The sequence below is a fragment of the Argiope bruennichi genome, chromosome 5 (assembly GCF_947563725.1).
Source record: "Argiope bruennichi chromosome 5, qqArgBrue1.1, whole genome shotgun sequence".
Classification (NCBI taxonomy): domain Eukaryota; kingdom Metazoa; phylum Arthropoda; class Arachnida; order Araneae; family Araneidae; genus Argiope; species Argiope bruennichi.
The window spans coordinates 116897351-116912593 of NC_079155.1; positions in this window are offsets into that span (position 1 = coordinate 116897351).

Consider the following 15243-nt stretch of genomic DNA (forward strand, 5'->3'; position numbering starts at 1 on the left):
TATATAATACGCTTAAGATATTTTTTTAAAAAATTAAAGAAAAAGATCTTACGAAAATAAATTTGATTTCACCAAAAAGTAATTTTTAGATTACTTTAAAATTCTCGAAAGTTTTGAGGGGAAAAAGTTAAAGAAATTAAACACCCAAAAAATAATTACGTGCAATAAATCTGGTACATCAAGTCCAGGATGGCTGCTTTCTAGAGAATTTTAATCACTTTTTCATCATGCATTCGAACTGCGCAAATTACGAATAGAAAATAACCTAACAAATATTATATCATTTAGGATACGGCTTGTAGCTAACCACGGTTTTTCAGATAGAATATGGGCCGGAAGAACCATTACTCAGAGCCAGGGGTCGACAGACATAATAGTAGACGTTACATAGACTAAAAATAGTAGACGTTACATAGACTCAAAATTTCGTTAGCTTTACTATACGTATGCGCAATGGATCATCCAAAAATTCGAGTCTTCAATCCGTTCACCAAAATAGGTAAGAAATAGTTAACCGAAAAAAATAGTGGAGTCGAAAGTAGAAGTATTATAGTGTTTGGAACTTGTAATAATATTTCCGACACACAATATCGAAAAAATGGCAGATATCAAAAAAAAATTTCAATGCAGAAGTTACCATGCGATGAGGAAATTTTCGTTTTGATTAAATAAAAAACTTCATAATTTCAATAATCGTAGAGTTAAAGGAAGTGACCCCTTCCCCCACAATCGCCTTCTCTTTTAAGTTGGAAGATCCATCTATGAACTCGCATGAGATTTTCACATCTATTATAAAATTCATATTATTCAAGAAGTGTTTTTTCTTTGTCATTCCTGCTCTAAAAAGTCCGGCCGGAGAAGATTTTTCAGAAATTTTTCGGAAGTTGTTCCATGGAAATTACAGCTAAAAAGTTCTTTAAATGGAATGAATGCTAAAGTAAATTCCGAGAAAAAATACCACAGGGTCCTTTCATATTTAACTAATAAGATTACTATATTAAAGTAGATATGTTCACTTTTCGCAGAAAGCTTTTCCAGTATTTGGACTCTACTACATTTTGTAGAGATAAGAAACCCAAGAGCATTTTAAGACTTTTGAATATTCAACGATTATGTCTGAAATTTGATAAACATCTGTAATCACGATCTCAAGGTCAAATATTAGATTTCAAATAATTAGCTGGATTGTATATCATCCTTCCTGCATACCCACAAACAGACTGACCAAAAGAAAACATGGAATGTGACAAAATTCTTACACAGGTAAACGATTAAATGGTTTGTCACAAAAAAAAAAAAAAAAAAAAAAAAAAAAAGGAAGTAACTCCATTCTCTGGGAGAAAAAAAAAAATTACTAATAAAACCCAGAATAATGATAAACAGGAAAAATGCTCTACCCAAACATTAATGAGAATTGAAGGGTTTGCTGCAAAAAGGATATAGTTTCAACCTATGGGGAATTTGGAGTTACATGTACTATTATGTGGTAAAATAAAAACTTGTTCGCTTGGTGCCAGAAAGATGCAGATCCAATCGTTAGTTCCCGCGGTACCAAAGCGATGGAGCTATTTGTCTCATAAATTTGTTGCAATATAGAGGTAGCTCCTGGTGCTACCGCCATTTTCATTCTCGTGTGAGCTTCTGTCATGAACGGTAGCGTTTGCGAGGAAGGTGGAAAGCGCAGACGAATGAAGGAATGAGCATTGATGGAGATCATAGTGATCTGCCCCAAACAAAAGAGAAATACACCTGCATCCATCGCAAGGAAAGATTTATGACCCGTGATGCGGTAATAGTTCTAAGACTATACTCTGTTTCACCCTAACTTGGCAGTATTGTAAAAGGTAGAAAATGTGACACTCCGAGTTGGGAAAGAGTTCTTCATCAATTCCGACTTTATAATTGTTAAAATGCGCGGAAATTTATCAAATAATATCATAAATTACAGAAATCCTTTTTTTATCAGTATGTATTTAAAATTATTCTCAAGTTAGAAGTGCTTATCTGTTAAGTATTTTGTAAATAAAGCGAACGAATAAAACTAAAAGATTGACATAATGAATTCCAATTTGGCTAGAACCGGTCTTCAAGGTCAAATATTTGGCGCGCTTTTCTTTTACTTCTCCGCTAACTCAGCTTCATTCAGTTCGCAACCGTTATTATCTTTCGCACTTTTTTATTCTCGCTTTACCAGCTGATATTTTTGATACTATTAATCACATTAGTAGTTATTAGTTTTGATTGGTGAATATTTATTTGATTCGTCATTTTTATTTACTTCTAAAATGTCTGAAAAATAGAAAGTGTTATCACCGACTACGCTGTGCACACCTTCAAGACGAGTGAAACCAACAAAAAGTGCAGCATACAGAAACATATTAAATGTTTATTCTCGACTCCAAGAAAACCCTCAAGATTCTATCAATCAAATCGTCGATAAAGTTTTGCACCTTACAGATGTTTCGCAATGAAAAGTTTCCCTTTTGAAAAAAGGTATAAAGGCATCCAGTCTTTTAAGTACCCCTGGAAAGAAGCGACCAGGATCAGTAGGTAAACATTCAGGTCTTGTAAAATATGATGATTTTTACATTATCCTATATTTGACAAAAAATCCATGCATTTTTTCGTAGAAATGAAATCCCAACATTAGATAAAGTTTTAAAAGATGTGAACGATGATACAGATATCTTTTCGAAAAACATTAGCCGAACTACGCTTTACCGAATATTGAAAGATTTAGAGTTTTCTTTTGAGAAACGATGAAACGAAATGAAATAACATTAATGATTTATTAAAATAATGCATCAATAATATTGAAAAAATAATGAAAATAAGGAAACAATTAATTCTCCGAAAAAGTGATAATATATTCAAGTAAATAAATATATACTATTTGGCGAAAAATTTGCGAGATAAAGTTTCGCCAGCGATCTGCATTTCTAGTAACTTTGTACTTTAAAGTAACCCAGTTCCCCTGACAACGACTGCGATTTGGCTTGCCTAGAATATACACTACTGCCAAGTTAGGGTGAAACAGAGTATAGAAGTTGAGGGAATCAACCAAGCCACAAGGCATGCCAAGAGGGAGCAGATTGATTATACTCACCCGCATCTTGCAGCCATGGAGTCTAGTCGAAACTAAGCGATTCAGGAGATGAAGGCCCTTTTGAGTAAGATGAGCCTTATTAGTTCTTGTCAGGACTCTAAATGTGAACATTCTAAAGAACCCTTCCTGACCCTGAACAGTGATAATTTCTTTTCTCCAACTAAAAGAGAACCTGCCAGGAATAAACCGGAACCCTCTAAAAATGTAACTAAGCAACAAATTTTAAGTCCTCAATAATATCCCAATTGAAAATGAAACTCCCAACAGACAGAAAATGAAATACCACAAATAATGTTGAAATACGCAGATAACTTTAATGAAATCTTATCCCAAACTGCAAAAACCTGCTGCAAAACTGTCTACAAACTGAATAACAGCTTCATAAAAATATCCCCAGAATCGGCTGATCAACACAAAGCCATTCAAAATTTCTGCAGGAAGCAGGGTTGTGATTATTATATGATAACCCCCCAAAACAAAAGACCATTAAAAGCAGTCATCAAAGAGCTCCTACACGAATACGACACTAAAATTATTGCACAAAACCTAGTTGATAGTGATTTTCCAGTGACAAGGGTAGTCCAACTTACCCAGTTAAGAACAAAGAGACCTTTTCCATTTTATATGATTAAACTTTAAAAAATTTCCTCGGCTTTTTCAGTTTTATTAACTCCAACATCTGGATTACTTTAGTATCACAGTAGAGCCTTCCAGAGGTCATAACTTAGTCTCTCAATATTATCGTTGCAACATTTTTCACCACGAAGCGTATAACTGAATCACAAAATCCAGATGTCTGAAGTGTGGCGAAAGCCACAAAACTAAAGAAAAAATTGAAACGCCAACATGCATTAATTGCGGAAAACAAGGTCACATAGCATCTTACCGTGGCTGCGAGACCTTCCCAAAAATTCAATCTACGAAAAACAACAGGGACAACTATTTTAACAAAAACCAATCTATAATCAGGCCAAATGTCAGTTTTGCAGAGCTTTTTAAAAACACAAGCCATCAAGAGATGGTGCCATGAGTACACCCTCACGCCACAAGCCTATGTTTACAAACAAATAAACAACACCGCTTCAGAAGGCAATGATTTTGCTGACATTGTAGAAGCAATGAAAGAACTTAAAAAGCTAACGACCGAGTACCCGTTACTCTTCTCCCAGCTTAAAGAAACTAAAATCTGCAACCACTGCTATGGAAAAATTGGATATACTCATGAAGGCATTCGATAACTCGACTCAACCTGCCAGTAGCTAGTTTTCTTCTGCAATAGCCTTCACATAGTCTACTGGAACGCAAATGGCATTAACAATAAAATAATTGACCTTCGTAATTTTGTAAATAAGTATAACTCCGATGTAATCCTACTTCAATAAACCCACCTTCGACTACAAAGAAAAATTTTCCTGGCAAACTATTTCTCATATTACAGTTACCGAACTAACCAGGCTGGCGGCGGTACTGCAATTTTAATTAAAAATGGTTTACCTCACAGTGAGGTCCCCCCACCCTTACTACAACATGTCGAAGCTAGCGTGATAAAATTAAATTTAAAAAATCAAGATCCAATAACGCTAATCTCTATTTATATACTCCCCCTAGTGCTGATAGTTCCAATTTTATTTTCGACATTGAAAACCTAATGCTGACAGACCTAATCAAATAATTTGCGGAGACTTTAACGCACACCACGTTAGCTGGGATTGGTAAGCATAACTGTTTAAAAGACAATTCCCTAAAATCATTCGCCCTTCAGGCTGGACTAGACATTATAGCACTTGACTCACTGCTCACTGCTCACAAACTGCTTCTTGACTCACTGCTCACAAAAATTTAATGATATCCCTCCCTCAATAGATGAATTAAAAGATCATATCAAAAAAGCCCCTGGCCTTGACAGTATTAACAACAAAGTGTTAAAAACACTTCCGGACAATTACTTTAACTTTTTAATTAATATAATTCATAGCATTCTCAAATTAGGACATTTTCCCATGTTATAGAAAACAGCTGCAGTTATCACCATATTAAAATCAGGAAAAGACCCAACTGATCCCTGCAGTTATAGACTCATATCCCTACTCCCCTCTGTCAGCAAAATTGCTGAACAGAGGATTCTCAATAGATTAAATAATTACCTAGAAGACCATAATATACTAACATCAGAACAATTTGGATTTCGCCTAGAAGGACCTAGATTTGGATTTCGCTGTAACCCATCTCCCAACCACCAATTAATTAGAGCAGTAGAATTCATTGAGGAAGGTTTTGAAAATAAACAAAAAACTACAGCAATTTTCCTTTACATTCAGAAAGCTTTTGATAGAGTTTGGCAAGACGGCTTTATTTGCAAGCTAATTAATTACAACATACCCCCACACCTAATCAAAATTACAATTTCTTACCTTAGTTACAGATCCTTCAAAATCAAAATAAACAATGAATTTTCCAAAGTACTAACACACACAGCTAAAATGTTTCGAGACCTAACTCGTAAATTTTATCCCTTAATTTCTCGAAACTCCAAAATGAGCAGACAAAATAAAATGCTTATTTACACTGCCTACTTACCTCCAGTATTAACTTATGCCTGCCCTGTGTGGAAATTTGCTGCCAAGGCTAATCTTGGACTTATTGAAAGCTTGCAAAATAACTTAATTAGAAATTTCTGCAATATGAAATAGCACATGCCCAATACAAATATGTACCTACGCCTAGACTATCCCCCTCTTAAAAAATTAACTAAAAAACTATCCACCAACTTCTTTAAAAACATGGATAAGAATGAAAATGAAGCAATAGTTAAAAATCCCTAAATATAAAGCATCTGCAAACTCTAGAAGACCCCGTAATATAAAATTTATCTCACCCCTCTAGTTTTTCTTCCTAACTTTTATTATTTCAAGCTCAAATGAAACTGTATCTCAATAGCCAATTTCAACTCGCAAGCAGTAAAAACTCGTTAAGTCCAGCGGCTGCATATCCCCGCGCCCTCACTCTTCTATCAGACAATCACAATGAGTCATGACACTCGTCATCTCCAAATCTCGTCGAAGACGGCCACGGCAAAATACTGACCCTCAAGCTATGTGAAGTCTCTCCTTACAGGGGATAACCCCTGCTGGGGCTGGGCGCCCCGTCAACGGTAGTGGAACAGATGCGTACAACCATTTGCGTACAGCTCATAAAAAAGCCAATAAATCACGCGTAACTCTTTGAAAAAAGGGGGTAGGGAGTAATTAGTCTAGGTTTGCTAAAACATATGTTATCTGTTGGCAAGAGTATTTGGCGAGAAAATGCATTTGTATTTGAACTAAATTTTGATGTTTAAACACAGGGAAAAAACTTTTGTCTCTATGTGTATATGCTGGCTCTGTACACACCAGGCCATCTGCCTATCAAATTTGGCAAATATATATTTTGAAGGGTAGGAAAGTGATTTTTTTGAATTTTTAATTAGAATTTTAATTTATCAAAAATTAAGAGAAATATTGACTTTTTTCCGTGATAACTTTCTAAAAATTTACAGTAAAAAATAATTTTTACTTGCAAATCATATCAATTCTCTGCATTATTCATTCACAGTCAAAGTATGCTAAATATAGTTCTCAAATGAAAATCAATAAACTTTAAAAGAAAATCTGGAATAGAAATTCCATTCTAAAAAATTACACCTGAACTTAACTATTACCATCACAAACGATTTCAAATGTTTTAAGATAAATGGATTATTTAAATGTGCATTTCAGCTAATTAATAACACACAAGTCAAAAACAGAATTTAAAAATTGATAAATTTGCTACTATTTGAAATTATATCTGTTCAAATCTTTTAATAAATCTGGTAATCAAATAAATAAATCATATACACATGAAATAAATAACTTAACAAGCCTGATATAGTTATAAATATATTTAACTTATATTTAAAATAGTATTCTCGTATATATGAAAACTTTTTCATACGTAAATATAAACGAAAGACCTTGACTATAAAATGACTATCTAATGACCTTGACTATCTAAGATCTGTATTCTTTTTACAGAATAAAAATACGCAAAGACTGATAAACCAATTAAATTAATGAATTTTTTTTAAAATTTGAAGATAATTTATGTTTCAGATAGCATTTTTTGTATTAATATTTTTAAATGCACTGAATTGCATATTTTTTTTCTCCCAAATATACATGCTTTAAATTTAGTATCTCTACGTGCAATGGTCTATATTTTAAATAGACTGATAGACTCATATATATACATTCACTTTTATTCTTGGAAGAAAATCTTACTTTGTTAATTAAAACTTTTAGATTAAAGTCTCAATATTCCAGATTTTAATTTTTGAATAATTTTAAACTAAAAATTTGAAGATATCTGAAATTTAAGGTATATGCTTCCGTGTTAAAAGTCAATTTTTTTCCACCCCCCCCCCTCCTTTGTGTGTGTGTGCGTATGCTATCAGGTAGTTTGTTATTTAAGATACTAAAACAGTCCTTATTTTATTTTATCAATTAAAAATAAAACTCAGGATATTTTAATGGAACATTACAACTGGAAATGGAATAATAATATGTAAGAAAGCATTTTTCGCTATTTTTAAACTAACTTATCCCGCATTTACTATTTATTTTAAAATAATATTCAATACACTGCAATATTATAAAAATCAAATATTCTCAGTGTGATTTCTTTTATCTTTTGTGACATTGTTACAAATTTAGATAATTTTGAAACGCTGTATTCTCTTATTTTTCCATTGATGATGGAATTTTTGAAAGCAGAATGCATAAAAAGCTTATAATGACTACTTACGATAAATATTAATCGCAAAATGCATGTTAATGTAAGTAACATAATATTCTAGTTGGATGAAAAAGTATTTAAATATCACGAGTCTGATTAAATGACAAATCTTAACAAAGAGTGATAAGTTAAAAAAAGCAACAAAGAAAAGTACCCTCAGCTCTTGATAATTTTTAGTAGTTGTAGAAAGGTATTTAGTTTTATACTTTCATTTAATGACAGAGGGCCCTTCAGTCAAATTTATTCAAGTCATAATCAAGTATTGATTAAATTAATTTTGGAACTATTCTAGTAATGTTAAGAGACTGTTGGACTCCTCTATACCAAGACAGTAAGAATATTCAAGATCCAAAACATTACACCATTAATGTGGAACAAGATTCAGCCATTGTATTCCCATTCCCTTCCACTTAAGAGCTCAAAATATAAAGATGTAATGGAAATAGCTCGTAAACACGTCCCACAAAATGATATGTAGATCTACGATGGCCTACAACCCGAAGACGCAGCAGAAGAGCCCGACGTCACAGAGGGGAAGTATGATGATTAATCGGAATACAATTTTTTAGTTTTAAAGCCAAGTTGTATAAATATTTTGTTTATATTTTGCTAGTTTCCTTTAAATAAAATAATATTATAGCAAACTGCATTTTTATTGGGAAATATTTTCATGGAGGTAGACATACTATCTATTTGGTTACAAGAAAGAGGTAGCTTCAATATCCCATGTGCCATGTCTGGAAAATATATTTTTGAGTGAAAATACTGTCATCACATATAAGAACAATTAAAAAGATTGATGAAAAGGAAAATCTTCATACAATCTTGAATTTAGAATTTTCAAACGGTTTTTGACGGTTTTCGGCAAACTTGAATAATAGGAGCTACCTTTTTTTTTTTTTTTTTTTTACAGTAAACCTTTCAGTTCCAATACGATCCAAGGAGGTTCGAAGAAAATCCACTTACTTTTGCAATTATATTCGTTTTTCGATTTAATAATTCAAAAACAAAACGAGCGAAAATGGATTAAATTAACATATACCATTTACATTAAAATCATATTTATATCAAATTTTTTAATCGGTCAATCATCGGTCAATAAGGCAACCATCTGTTCATTCGTGTGTTTGTGAAATAGCCATTGGAATAACAGTTTCGACCGCTCCTTTATTATTATTATTTGGCGCGACTTTTACTTCGATTCTAAGAAGTCATTTCATGCGATGTTGGAATCTTATTTCTGCAATAATGGTTAGGGACAATTTTAAACCAATTAATTACTTTAACAATTTGAAGCTTTCTATTCTTCAACAATATCAAAATTGGGAGGAACAAAATTCTAGACGTATCATTAGTCCTATTTCAGTTATCTTATATATATAAGGCAGACCGCCCCCTCCTCAGAAGAACTGGGAAAGATTTTGGTACAGATCTAAATACTGACAATATACCAAATTGCATTTTCTTAAACCGTTGCGATTTGGTAATCTTAACAGGCAGGGTAAAATCGCCAAAGATATGTTTCTCACTCTAGTGTAAGTTGAAAACGGAGAAATTCAAAATGTCGAGGAGAAACTTTTTAAAGATAAAAAATGAATTTTTCTTTTCCTTTCCGCATTTTAGCAGGGAATATGACGATATTTCGTGATTTTTAATTAATTTCCATGGTGATTACAAAGAAAAAGTTTTGTGGTTCTATGTTATTTAGATAAGATTTAATAACAAAATATACCTACAACGTCCGCTGCAGTCATTTCGACACCAGGGCAATTTATTATAAATAGCTGTCGTTCAACAAACGATAATTCTAAAATAAATTTGCCAAAATACTATAGCACATTTATTCGACCTTGAATGCAGTGTTATTGGGTCCACAGCGGAAAAGAATCATTTATTCTAAAATTGCTGTGTCCAAGTGTTTCGTTACACGGCATTTCCTTATCTGCTCAATTATTTTTTTTCATCCCATTTTCGATTTGCAATTAAAGACTACAATGGAAAAGCAACTAAATAAAATTGTGTCTCTTGCACGAACATGGTGTGCGGAAAATTTGGCGCGCCTTTTGCTTAGTTCTATGCAGTCAATTCATGCAATGTTGGAATCTTATTTCTGTAATAATGCTTGGTGACAATTTTCAACCAATTAATTACTTCAACCATTTGAAGATTTCCATTCTTGGACAATATCAAAATAGGGAGAAACAAAACTCTAGACAGGTATCATTAGTCCCGTTTCAATTATCGTATTCATATACAGACAGACTTCCCCATCAGAAGAACTGGCAAAGATTTCGGTACAGATCTAAATACTGACAATGTACCAAATTGCATTTACTTAAACCGTTGCGCTTTTGCAGTGTTAATAGGCAGGCGAACAACATCAAAAATATGTTTCTCACTCTAGTGCAAGTTTAAAACACAGAAATTCAAAATATTGAGGAAAAACTTTAACGATAAAAAATGAATTTTCTTTCTATACTTCATAAGTAAAAATCTATGTAAATAAACTGGAATACTGAATTTTTTGTACCCCATAAAATCCAAATTATTGATTTTTAATATGGTTTTTTCACAAATGCTATTGGGATATAAAAAAGGATTTGGGACAATGAACACTAGAACGTCCGTCGGTATGTATTGGACACCGGAGCCTGCAGTTTGTTCTCCTTTTCGCATTTTAACAGGAAATTTTTTCGCATTTTTTTTTATTTTTTTGCATAATAATTTTTAATAATTTTTCCATGGTGATTACAAAGAAAAAGATTTGTGGTTCTAGGTTATTTAGGAAATATTTAACAATTAAATATACCTAGAACGTCCACTGGAGTCGTTTCGACTCCAAGGCAATTTCATCACTAGAAATAGCTGTCATTCAAATTGTCGGTAAACTGGACAAACATCAAAGCACCCCAGAAAACCTCAAGAGGGGTCGAAAGGGGAACACGTGGCTCGTCTGAAGATTTCTCCGGTCGTGTGCCCGCCGTTTAAAACAAACTTCCCGATCCTGATTATTTCGATTATCCTTGATTATTCCGACTCGATTTATTCGACCTTGAATGCAGTGTTGTTGGGTTCACAGCGGAAAAGAATCAATTATTCTAAAATTGCTGCGTACAAGTGTTTCGTTACACAGCATTTGCTATCTGCTCATAAAAAAAAAACCATTCGATTTTCGATTCGAAATTAAAGAGTAATGGAAATGCAACTGAAAAAAATGTGTCTCTTGTACGAACATGGTATACGGAAAATGTACAGGAAAAATTGAATATCACTGCATCCATTGCAAATGAGGTATGTACAAAACATCATGCGTAATATAATGATAAGATGCGTAACATAACGCTCAAGATAAATAATGATTAAAAAACTTGCGTTCTCACAAAAATTACGATTTTGCTTATTATACTAATATTTATGAACATTATTATTATTTTTTTTTTTTTTTTCATTTTACAAAATTAATTTTTTATACAGTTTTTATTATATAAATGGTCATAATGTATGATAATTACATGAAATAATATTAAAAAGTCTTTAAACTAATCCCTACTGAACAGTAGTCTCGCAATTATTTCGTTATTACAATTATTTTATATCGCGGTGTCGAAACAATACAGGCCGACGTTTAAAGGTAATCGAAATCCCGGACGCTCTAGTGTTAATGAATTAGTTTTTAGTTAATAAAATAAACTATTGTTTGCTAACGGATTTTAAAATCCTCCGAGCTTTTTGCGTATGCCTTCGAATGGGTTAAATTCGGTAAAATAGGGGTAAAAGGAAAGGAGGAGGTGTTTACATTTAACAATAAATTAAATTCCGGAAATGTCTACATCCTTTCACGTTTCACCCTTAATGAGATAGAACCGTCGAAAAGGGGTCGTCTCAGAATTAACGAGCCATTTGTAAATGGCAGAGTTCAGCATATGAGCGTTTTGTACTTCGTATTATATAGAAGAAAACTGATTTCTGCATTTTTCTCGACTGGCTGAAGTCAAAATTTGACAAAAAATTACATTTTCGAAAACGAGATCAAGTACCAAATTTCATTCATCTAAGCCGTTGTGTTTCAGTTATCGCATTGACATGCATGCAAATGGGCAGACAAACAATCGGTTCATCTGTTGACGGAAATGATGCTAAAATATATTCTATATTTAACATCAAGATCTTACGTCGTGCATTTATTATTATTTTGTTTTCTAACAGATGACAAAGTGCTATAATGAAGAAACGTTTAAATTCTGACAAAAATCTACAAATTTCGCAGAAAGATCACACACCAAATTTCATACGTATAGGACAAAGAGTTTTTTTTTTTTTTTTTTTTTTAGCTATAGTGTTCATAGACAGACGTAATCCCAAAAATGTGTTTTTCGGTCAACGAGAGGTTTTAAATGCGGAGATTCGCCAAAACCTTGTGGTCGAATCTTTTAACAGTTACAATAGTTTGTAAATTCTGTATACCAGAAAGCGAAAGAGAAATTTATTATAATTTTAATACTGATAAAAATACGCGACTGCACGGTTTAACGTAATAATGAAATTAGAAAATGTTGTTATAAATCTTGATTATTATAGTAAAAACAATTTTACAGACTGTATAGAAAATATAAAAGATGGATTGAATTAAAATTGCTTTATTAAGAGTAGATTAAATTATACGGAAATGAAATTAGGGTCATTAAAAAAGTATTTTTTAAATTTTCTAACAATTAAAATCATTTTTATAAAATATTTTCAGAAAATACAATTAGAATCTAAAGCTTAATCTTTGTACACTAAAAATTCAACAATGGAATGCCTTTTATTTTGAAGAACATGTGAGCCAAGTTTCATTAAGATCGGATAAAAACTTTAGATTTGCATTTAAAAAAGCGTTCAAAAACACATTTATATACATAGATTTTTTTTAAATATCTCCTTTCGAACGTATGTAACCTGTGAAATTTAAATACGAAGAATAACTGCATCGTCTAAAGTCTTAATTTAATCACCTAAATTATTTCAAAAGGTTGTTTTCAAAAAGTTGTTACATTTAATTTTAATATTAAGAGCAATAATTCTAGTTTTTTCATTATACATAGGAAGCAAAAATGACAAGCATCTATAATAAAAAAAACTGCATTTTGTCAATTTCCTAGATTTTTACTCACTGAAACCAGGAAAAATATTTAAACAATTCCATCAAGTCAGATTTACTTGCAAAACTCAGGTTTTTAGCTTAAATAAGAACATGTATTTTTTTTCTTTTTAATCTGAAATATGGTATCCCATTCTCAGTTCAAATCATACATATCCAATAATGATATCATGTATTTCAGAATGACAATAAAGCAAAAGAAACACTTTTCGATTTGGTATTCCAAAGACGTACAGTGTAAAAAAAACGACACTACTGATTGATATTTTAGTATTAGAATAGCAATCAAATAGAAAAGAACATGTTTTAATCAAACCTTAAATCAGTCAGTCATACATTGAATGACTCATACTTCTGAAATAATGGCTTTATACCCACTTTTACTGACATTCGAAGTAATTCGGAGGATACCACCCCAGAAAGAATCTAGCTCAGATTTTTCTGCTGACGTGAAAACCCAACCACTTTGTCGAAACGAGCTTCAGGATCAAGGTAAAGGTCTAAGATTTCCTAAATTTAAATGAATCGCCGAAACACGCACCAAGGTTCACAAGATAGATTCAGTAAACACGCCAAATCCAAACAATGACTTAATAAATTCATAACTATTGTACTCCAATGTCATATAAGGCGTTCTCTTGATCAATTACAGAGTATGCAAGAAATTTTTGCAAAAATCTTTCTCACTTGTTTGTGACGATGCTCAGAAGTTAATTAAATGGTTTTCACATATGAATTATCAGACACCTGATCATAGGTTTCTTTTAAAAAAAAAGTGTCAAAGCAATCCAGCAGCATATTGGTAATCATTTAGGACATTCGATGCAGGTAGGCATCGAGTATAACGATTTGTACTGGACTCTTCAGCTAATCAACTATCGTGGATGTTTTATGGAAACTTCAAAATACTAACCACGTTGTAGGATCAGCAAGTAGGTTACATAAAATATCTAAATGGAAGAAAGCCAAAGATTTTTATTGGTCTATAACTGACGACCATTTCAAGGTGTCATAACGCCTGGCGATAAAAGTTCCATAATTACAGCTTGACAATTTCTTATTACCACCTCTTTATTCAAAGTTAGAGCTCATGAATGCTTCGAATATCTGTACTCAAAGTTACTAACCTGACAGAAGCCATATTGAAAGAGGGTATTTTTACTGACCCCGACAGAGGAAAACTTACCCAATTCCCTCTTTTCAGAAACAATGGAAGACAAAGAAATGTGAAATTTTTAAAGATGCAGTGGGCAGATTTTGGGGGATTTCTGTGCACCATCTCTAAAAAAATTATTTTATCACAAACAAAAACTATAAACATTCTAGAGTCTCCAACAAAACTAATGGGATACATCTACAACTTTCCTATATATTAACGCATTTTCACAAAACTGGTATCGTTGGAAAAAGTTCAAAAAGACATCTTAGTTTAGATGTTTTACTAATTATGCGAATTTTTGCATTTTCTGAAATTTTTCCATAACGCCTGCCAATGTTTTTCGTCCAATCGATTGCTTGTCATGAAATGAGCCGTCAATAATTTTTTTCTGAGCTACTGATGAAAATTTCGCGAGTTAAAATGTTCGGAAAAATAGCACGTTAAATCTTATACTTATTAAAAAGCTGTGTGTGTATGGCTAATTTGTAAATGGCTAATTGAAAAACTTTAATAATAGAAAGAGATGTGTTAAATTGGTCTAAATGAAGTAAATAATTATATTTTACGTAATTTGAGTCACTTAATGCTCTAACAAATGACTAATATTTAACTTTTATCTAGATCGTCTGATCTGCGAATCATATTTAACAAACTAATTTTGTGTCACTAATATTTCGAATAAAAATTGTTGCTCAATCAAATAACTCAGTCACTCCAACTAAATCAGTCACTAAGATTGACTGATTTATAAAAAATTTGAATATCACTAAAAACGGGTGATTTCAGATTGCTTCATTGACCTTCTCAAAGATGATACCCCAGTCAGCGCCCAGGTTTCTCAAGACTGTTGGCCTAAGATTATGAAAATGTAGATTATTATAAACTATTCTGTTCAAAATTTCATTTATTTATCAGATTTGAAACTGGATTGTCAAAAATAGTTCGCTGAATTTGATCCTTTGGATCAAAAGACTGTATAAAATTTAAATTTCATAATTTTTTGAAATATATTTATAGACCGAAACT